Raw genomic sequence first — 9,483 nt, forward strand, 5'->3', positions numbered from 1 at the left:
ATTCGCACTCATGATTCGCACTCCTCCAGCAATTTTCTTGATTTCTGCATTATTTAGGCTGAAATCGCCGGGTACTTGACATCTCAATGAGCAACGTTGGCTTTTCCTTTTTGTTCCTGAGTACTATCTCTGTCACAGTCCTTTGCTTTCTCTGTTCACGCTGGATGGCATCATCAGGTCGTGAGCATTATGTCCTTCTTTACAATGATTGCTTTTCTTTCATGTTTACATGAGTTTTGTGAAACTGGGATATTGAAATTTCTGCAGATGTGCCAGTAGATTACTCCACATAACTTGTGTCTTTGGGTGTACAGCTGTTCTGACATGAGTTTTTTTTGTTTTTTTTTTACATCCAGATAGGATGTGACTCCTGGTTTCTGTTTCTACCTTGCAGAACATTCTCTGTCCCAGTTGAGCTGCCTCTTCTTCGCTATTCCAGTGATCCTTCTTTGTCTATCCAAAATCTGTCCAACTCTTTTTTTGTATTTTCCAGCTCTTTTGTCTTTCTCCCAGTTGTCAGTTGTTGCATGCAGGGGAAGAAGGTGTCGTAGCGGCCACTGAAGAAGAAGATGCGATATTTTGCCGTGGATCTATCATCACTCCGTCATGTAAGTGCTCCAGGAATGTAAGACAAAATATCAGACTCTCACAGATCTCAAGTTAAATCTTAAGGTTCTACTTTAATGACTCAGCATTCACGTTATACCTTGATGACCCAACATTCGTGTTCTAACTTGGTGACCCAGCATTCACGTTCTACCTTGATGACCCAGCATTCGTGTTCTAACTTGGTGACCCAGCATTCACGTTCTACCTTGATGACCCAGCATTCGTGTTCTAACTTGGTGACCTGGCATTCGTGTGCTACCTTGATGACCCAGCATTCGTGTTCTACCTTGATGACCCAGTATTCGTGTGCTACCTTGATGACCCAGCATTCCTGTTCTAATTTGATGACCCAGCATTCGTGTTCTACCTTGATGACCTGGCATTCGTGTTCTACCGTGATGACCCAGCATTCGTGTGCTGCATTGATGACCCAGCATTCGTGTTTTAACTTGATGACCTGGCATTTGTGTGCTACCTTGATGACCCAGCATTCGTGTTCCACCTTGATGACCCGGCATTCGTGTTCTACCTTGATGACCCAGCATTCGCGTTCTATCTTGATGACCCAAAAAACAAGTTCCACCTTTATGATGCACAAAACGAGTTCTACCTTGATGACTCATCATACGAGTTCTACTTTGCAGACCGACAAAATTCGGGACAAATCAAGAAGTGAGTTCTGCCTCGATAGCTCAGAATGTGAGACCTATGTAAGAGACTCAGGGGAAAAGAGTTCTGCCCAGATGGCTCACAAAATAGGCCCGTGTGAATCCCGTAACAATGGCGGACTATGTGTGACCTCGGTTGGTACATTTGAAAGCTTGGACAGTTTTATTTATTTTTTTGTATACAAGATCGGGGCTCGTGTAAGAGCTAACATCGATCACAAAAAAACAACAACAAACGGACACACAAAATATACAATAAAAGGGAGCGGGAGACAAGATGGGGAGAGAGAGAGAAGCACACAAGAACAACAGCAGAGAACAGGGACAACGGAAGATCTGTGGGAGGGAAAGGGCTTGGGGGGAGGAGGCATGGGAAGGTGGGAGGGGGGGTAGGGGGGGGGGAGAGGTATAATTGCTAGAACTTCCAGGAAAGAAAGAAGTCGGGATTTCAAAGAAAGTGGATCTGGGGTGAATTAACGGGGATAGAAGAGATCAAGGTTTTGGATGGGGGAGTTGATCATGGAGTGCCTAAGGGTGTTGATTTTGCTTCTGGTTCATAATTTAGTTATCATTAATTACCTCTTTATAAATTTTTTTTTAAATTCCTATTAAGGGAAAATGTTGTAATGTTAAAACAATGTTAGAGGTAAAGGGGATGCAATTGCAGTACTTTGAGGTTGTACACTCCATGTGGTGGGTGTGCAAGCGCGGATCCACACTGGCGGGAATGGCGATGCTTGTGAAAGGTGCAGAAGCTGGTTCATTAAAGCCTGAATGATCCACTGATCTGTGGTCTTGAACTTTGCCTGAAATAGACCCCCTTCATGACCTTACTATCCTCATCCTTGTCGTGAGCCAAATTTCTAGATCATCTTCCTCCCACCACCCTCTTCAAGTTTTTTTTTTTTTTTTTTACACCTCCTCTTCCCTATCATTATTTTGTTGTTGTAATTCTTCTGTTTTATAATATACATAGGTTATAAATACCTAACTGAAATGTTTATGAATGACCCTTAAGCTCAAGGTTCAGCTCCAGCGTGAATGCAATTTGTTTTTGACTTCCATTGACATGAAGCAAATTCTGTCGTCATCGTTTTTTTAACGACATTTGCTCTTATTTTATAGCGTTGGTCGATGGATTCGCACGACTCCATTTTGTTATTTCGTTCACATCTTTCTTTAAAGCAGTTATTTTCATGTCATTGTTGATACCTTCCTGCCATGTTTTCCTGGCCGAGCTGCCTCTTCGTGTTTTTCATTTGCCTTAAAACCTACTATCTTCCTATTAGGTGCATCCTCTATAGTTCTAGCCTACTAACTTCCGATTCGGTTCATCCTCTATAGTTCTAGCTACATTACCTGTCCGAACAACCGAAGCCTTCTCTGTCTCAATTGAATTTCTATGCTGCTACTTTTGAGTGTATTTATCAACTGCGCCAGCACTCTATGTAGGGATGGCGTGGTACCATGAAAAATTCCTCCGGTCCCATTTGCTACATCCAAAACTAAAGTTGGCATATCTTCTCCCACCAATCGCTTTGGCTACATAAGAGAGCCTACCTGGTCTGTTCAGCTGATTGTCCAGGTAGAGATCACTTTTTAGTTCTCCAGACGATGGCAAAAGCTAGAAAATAAAGCATAAAATAATAACAATCTTTATTGTCCCATATCCAAGGAAACTATTATTTGGTGACACCGTAAGTTTAACCATCATAAAAAACATAAAACACAAAGGGAATAAGAAAACAAACAAAAAAAAATATATAAAAATAACCGAGATCGGTCAAACTGGAAAATAATCTCGTTCATCCTAATAATCATCTTCAGACGGCGTATTTCCGAGCTGCCTCTCTCAATGGCAATGACTCTGGTGCCGTCCGACAATGTTACTTGGTGCAGCATACTTTACCACTGCAATTTTTATAGATTGAAAGGATTCCCCGAAAAGTTTGAAATAGCAAAGCACTTACCTGGTTGCACTTACCTTAAGAAGTTGCTCGACCACACTAATTTGACATTCTGTTCACAAGATAGTTCCTTCAGTGTAATCCTTACCTTGCACTCAAGGACACGCGTCATGCACTCAAAAAACTTTTATTCTCCACTAGCTGGGTTACCTGTTCTATGAACAGAAATAATTAGTAAGTGTTGATGCCAACTTTTTTGCAAAACTGCACCACACCACAATATTCATAACTCGTGAAAACCTGAGGCTTTACCATGAAAAGTTTAATTGAGAATTCTTCTTACATGCAAGAGTTATGTTGCCACTGTTGGGATCTCTATTTATTACCTTCGCAAAAGCGGAAGGTTATGTTTTGATCGCTGTGTATTTATTTGTATGTCTGTGTGTGTGTGTGTGTGTGTATGTTATTCGCATAACTCAAAAAGTATTCAACCGAATTGCATGAAATTTGGTGGGATGATTGGCTATTATACGGGACACATTTGATTAGATTTTGGGAGCAATCGGGTCAAAGGTCAAGGTCAAGGTCACGAAAAGGTCAAAATCGTATTTTTACCATAGCGCGGTCAATTTTTATCCAATTGGCATGCAACTAATGCCAAAATGTTCAGAATTCAATGCCCGATCTTGTGATATACGACATGACCCAGTGAAGAGATTACCCTTGTTAGCGGTTGGGGGTCAAAGGTCAGGGGGGTCACGACCTTGCAAAATGTGCGTTTTTTGTCATAACTCGGTCAATTCTTATCCGATTTGCATGAAATCAGCACCAAACTGTTCACTGTTCTGTTCCCTACACTCCCATGCCAAGTACAGAACAGTAGCTGCGGCGAAGGTATGCGCTCTACCGAGTGCCCGTTCTAGTTGTGCTTGAAATCCTTCCCAAAGAGCTAGATGTGGGATGGTTTGATGGATGTAGGAGGTGGGATGGTTTGGGAATCGGGACCGCCTCGAAGGCAGGCCCCATGTGACGTAAAAGAACCCGCTGTTGCAGCCGGTCCTGTACATTTGAAAAAAATTATCATCAGATTGTTCAATTTGACAATTTAATTGTTCGCACCACCACTGATTCCACGAGGTGCCAACCTTGAGGTTGTGGAGCTTCTGTGCAACAGACATTGAGGTTCAGAGGTGTGGAAGAAATTTGTCAATGGAAAACTGTCGCTCCCAGAAGAAAAACCCCAGGCAGTGTATAAGCATGAACCTCACTCGAGGGCTGAAGGCCAAAAGGCTGAGGCCTATAGGTGCTAGTATGGGCTCAGGTTTGCTTTACAATGAAGGACAAACATAGGAAAGGTATGGCAATTGTGAATATACTGTATAACACTTACCATAGCAGATGGTTTCAGCTTAACGCAGCATGAAAATGGCGAACTTATTAATTAGTTAGTTTACAATTGTGGGTGGAGTCAGGCCTGCTGTCCAGCCAATGGGTGGAATACACAGCTCGGCTAATTACATATGCTGGCCTTCACCCGTGCTATGTCCTGTGATAGCTGTTAACCAATCAGATTGTGTATAATTTTTTTTTTAAAGATGGAAAAGTAGGCTTTAAAGGCTGAGGTGATGGATGAAAATACCCTTCGGACTTTGGTCTGTGTGCCAAATGTGTTCATTGTAGGACTAGCGGCACTTGTCTTTAGTCTGAAATATTTTCTTATTCATTGCATGGTCAACTGTACTACCAACACAGTAGCTCTGGGTAATCCATTTGATCCTAACTCTGCAAATTGGCTAAGTGGAGGAACAAATCCATTATCAATATGTTCATCCTCAACCGAAGCTCGTTTGTCGCTACATTGATGACTGTATTGGCACAACAGTAGGGGAAGAATGTTGGTTGTAAGACACAACCATTTTTACATGTAAGTGAATGGGGAAAATGCGTTGGAACTTTTGGGCCACCCACCAAAAACCAAAAAAACCCCGTCTATTTCTCCCTTCCCCATTTAAGCCATCAACAAAGGTTAAATCCTAAATAGACCCCAAAACCATTTTTCGGTTCTAAAACACTCATATTTTCGTTATTCTCGAATAGAGAACCACGAATATTGGTTTATGTTTTATTTTAGGGAAAAACTTAATTTTCTGCTTTTATGGTTTCGCACGAGTCAAGAGCATTTAATCCTTTAAAAAAATGTTAATCCTTCCAAACTCTCTCAGTCAAGAGATATTTATAACTAATTCTATAAATAATTTTAATCCCTTCCTCTTACACAGGAAGGTTATTGTTCTAACTCTATTTTGTCATCATTTTTTAAAATATAAGATGAACCAAGGTCCAGTGCGCTTCATGGAGACGGAGGATGTCAATCGAAGAGTTATTTGACCTTGAAGATGAGTTTCAATCTTTTCCACAACAAGACTGGTGAGCTATGTTTAAACCTACTAGCAACGGTACCTGCCCTATGGGCGGGGCTTCAATTGGGAGGCCCAAATGAAAAGGCAAAATATCAGAAATTTAAGGCTCTTTTTATTTTAAACGATTCATATAAACATCCGTTAAATCATATCACATGGAAATCATCAAAATCTAAACAGTATTTGTAGAATTTCAATAAAAGCCACATCACTGTTCATATCGGTAAATATTATTCCATCGTGTTTGGAAAAACAGGGAAATTGGAAAAATTGGAAAAACAATATAGCCTATTTTACTCCTAGGGGTCCCAGGATTACCCACCCAAAATTTCATAGCGATCGGTTCAGCCGTTTTTTGCGGTACCTGGGAACGGACGACAGACAGACATTTGGTGAATTATAATAAGATTAATTATATATTGTTTTATACAGAACCAAATAACTGCACATTTAACAACTATTGCCTTTCCTTTTTTTTATTCCAGTTTAGCCCCCAACTCTTCAATAACAGAGTTGATGGTTGAGGTTGAAAATCAAGTCAATGAATATCACGACCTTGAATGGGACTACTATGAGGTTCCAACCTGTGCTGATTTTCACCCACTATCACAACAAGACTGGTAAGCTATGTTTAAACCTATTAATTATATATTGTTTTATACAGACCCAAATAATATACGAATAATAATTATGTTTTTTTCTTTTTATCACAGCATCTCTTCAATAACAGAGTTGATGGTTGAGGTTGAAGATCAAGTCAATGAATATCACAACTTTGAATGGGATTACTTTGAGGTTCCAAAGAGTGCTTATTCATTTCCAACCTGTGCTGTTTTAAACCTCCATCTTGATGAACTTAACACAAAACTCGATCTTCCACAAGCAGACTGTGATTTGTATCGGGAAAGAATCATCATTTCCACAATTGAATATTTACTCCCACCCAAATAAAAATGTTTGAAGAATGTAAAGGTTTTAATGTTGTATGGTTTTAATTATATTTGTTTTGCCTCCAATTATTTCATCATTAATTACAAAAAGAGAATAAAGGAGGGGAAAAAGGGAATACTGTTCTCCCCTATGGGCTGGTGCTCCTGCCTCACACCTAGCTCGGCTTCACGCTGTTGAATCCAAAGCTTTCAGAATCATTGGAATCTCCCGCGATGAAGCTATCTCTGAGGGCCTTTCACTCACTCACCGCAGGCAGGTAGGTGGTCTTTCTGTCTTCTACCGACTCCTCTCCGGCCTTGCTCCCCCAGCTCTCTCTGTGCTCTGTCCCCCAAATATTCCTACAGGTCGCACAAGATCTGCCAGCAACCCTCTGATGGTTAAACTGCCGAAATCTCGGCTCTCTGCTCACCTTCACTCTTTCATTCGTCTTTTCTCCCGCCTCTGTTCGCTCTTTCACGAGCCTCGATCTTGTATACAAAAAAAAAAGAAAAAAAGGGAAGTGCACTCCCTCCAATGACCCACCACCTCCCTTGTCCCATCCCTTTCCCCTCTACGTGTGTGTGTGGAGAAGGGTGGGGGTGGGATGAGGTGGGTGGTGGTGCACAAGGGGGAGGGGGATTATGGGGATTATGGGTGTGGTTTGTGTGTGCGTGGTTTGTGGGTGGAGACAAAAAGGGGGGCCGAGTCAATTTTTTGAAAATTATTTATTTATTTATCATCTTTGTCTTTTGTAATTCATGTGAATAAAATGTACTGTACACAAGATTTCTTCTCCCTTTAAATCACTTAATTTGTAGGTCCAAGGAACTGTATTCATTGCATCAACAATTTAAAGAAAGTTAATTAGTCCATCTCTTTGTATAACCCTTCTCAAAATGGCTTCTCCATCTGTATATCTATCTATAATTCCAGTAATCTCTGTGTGTCTGTGTGTCTGTGTGTCTGTGTGTCTGTGTGTCTGTGTGTCTGTGTGTCTGTGTGTCTGTGTGTCTGTGTGTCTGTGACCGCTGTTTCTCGACAACCACGGGTCCGATATACTTGAAACTTGCCAGGTATATTGCTGGGGACCCGAGGATGTGCCTTTTCAAGGTTTCATATTAATCGGACAATTACTTACCGAGCTATGTCCAAAAAACGATTCAACCAATCAGAGAGCAGCGAGCTATCACGTGTGCCGAACGTGGCGATCAGACTCTGCCTCGGACGGCACATTTGACAGCGTATTCATTTATTTCACGTTGGAAAACTATGTTGCCGTTAAACTATGTTTTAAAACGAATTCAAACTGCGATTAAATTAAAACGATTCATCCTAACTGCGATTTGCGAACTTCCGGACAGTGAAGACTGTCCGGCAGCACGCTTTCCGGCAGCCAATCACAGAACGCTTTGTTGCGTAGGCGTGGCCGATGTGAGACGAGCGGAGCTGAGCGCGTTACGAGCTGACCGCCATTACGGTACGTAATTCGATTTCTTATGCGCATTATTTCTCCCAATTCAGTCAGAGCGAAGGGCGGAAGCGAAGAGCGTTGTGTTTTTTTGTTTACGGGCGTACGGGCGGGGTAGAGCGTACGGGTAGCGTTTTTTTTTTTTTTTGGCAAGGAACGGGCACCCACGTACGGGCAATGCCCTAGTTCTAGCAATATCACCAACTTTGAACTTGGTTTTTCTCAAATGAATTTCCTTTTCATATTCTAATTTTGTAAATGTTTCCGATGGTTTTGATTTTGTTGATGAATGAACTGTATTGAATGATCGTTTTAAGGCCATTTTCCCCGCTAGAGTGGGGGTTAGCCTTGCGGGCCCCATGACAATCATGGTTCCCTGTTTGAGTCAATGTTTTTATGGCCGGATGCCCTTCCTGGCGCCAACCCTTTGTTACCTCTTACGATGCGCAGGGATACGGTGTACCTATTCTAAACCGGGGTACACACCGGGACAACTGTATTATTGTAATTATCTACAATGTCCTAAATGAAAGATACTCATTGTTGAGAACCGAGTTGTGTGAATTTTTTTATATACTAGGGCATGCCCGTACTATATATATAGGACGTGCCCGTAAGTGCGTGATGTTACCGTACAATGAATGTATCGTCCCGACGCCGCAGCTCGGATGGCGCTGCAGTTAATCGGGCCCCCAAATTCCTCATCGACGATAACTAAACAATATATTATATGAATCGCACCGTACATACCTCCTTCTAGATCTTGTTCTTGTCTTGATATACTCACTCAGGCTCACTCTATCACGACTGAGTCCTCCCAGCTCCTCCAAATGGCGCCCGCTAGCCGCTATGTAAGTCCGGAAGTGACGTCCTCATTTGACTGTCCGGAAGTTCGCAAATCGCAGTTACGATGAATCGCAAATTAGTTTTAATTAGTTCTATAATTAGTTTTAAAACATAGTTTAACGGCAACATAGTTTGCCGACGGGAAATAAATGAATACGCTCTCAAATGTGCCATCCGAGGCAGAGTGTGTTCGCCACGTTCGGCACACGTGATAGCTCGCTGCTCTCTGATTGGTTGAATCGTTTTTTGGACATAGCTCGGTAACTACTTCTGCGATTAATTTAAAACCTTGAAAAGGCACATCCTCGGGTCCCCAGCAATATACCTGGCAAGTTTCAAGTATATCGGACCGGTAGTTGTCGAGAAACAGCGGTCACAGACATACAAACAAACAAACAAATGTACAAACAAACATACACACAGAGATTAGTGGAATTATAGATAGAAGATAATCTCTCTTTCAAAGTGCGATTAAAATGCTCAATAACAACTGCCTTTCCTTCATTAAAGGTGCTGTATAATGTTATACCATTATCTTTGAGAAATTTCACAAATGTTTTGTGATGGAACTCTGTTCCCTCATCAGTCCATAACTTCTTTGGTTTCCTTTTGCTTTTACTAAATATTCTACTGAA

General features: G+C 41.5%; 1 long non-coding RNA gene across 1 annotated transcript; it reads left to right on the plus strand.

The window, feature by feature from the left end:
* Nucleotides 1-238: 238 nt before the first annotated feature.
* Nucleotides 239-6,541, plus strand: LOC144888556 (uncharacterized). The gene is made up of 3 exons (XR_013621137.1): nucleotides 239-608; nucleotides 6,090-6,224; nucleotides 6,318-6,541. It is a non-coding gene; the product is annotated as an uncharacterized LOC144888556 (long non-coding RNA).
* Nucleotides 6,542-9,483: the final 2,942 nt, after the last annotated feature.

Source organism: Myxine glutinosa, chromosome 13, assembly GCF_964187855.1.
Source record: "Myxine glutinosa chromosome 13, kmMyxGlut1.1, whole genome shotgun sequence".
NCBI lineage: Eukaryota > Metazoa > Chordata > Myxini > Myxiniformes > Myxinidae > Myxine > Myxine glutinosa.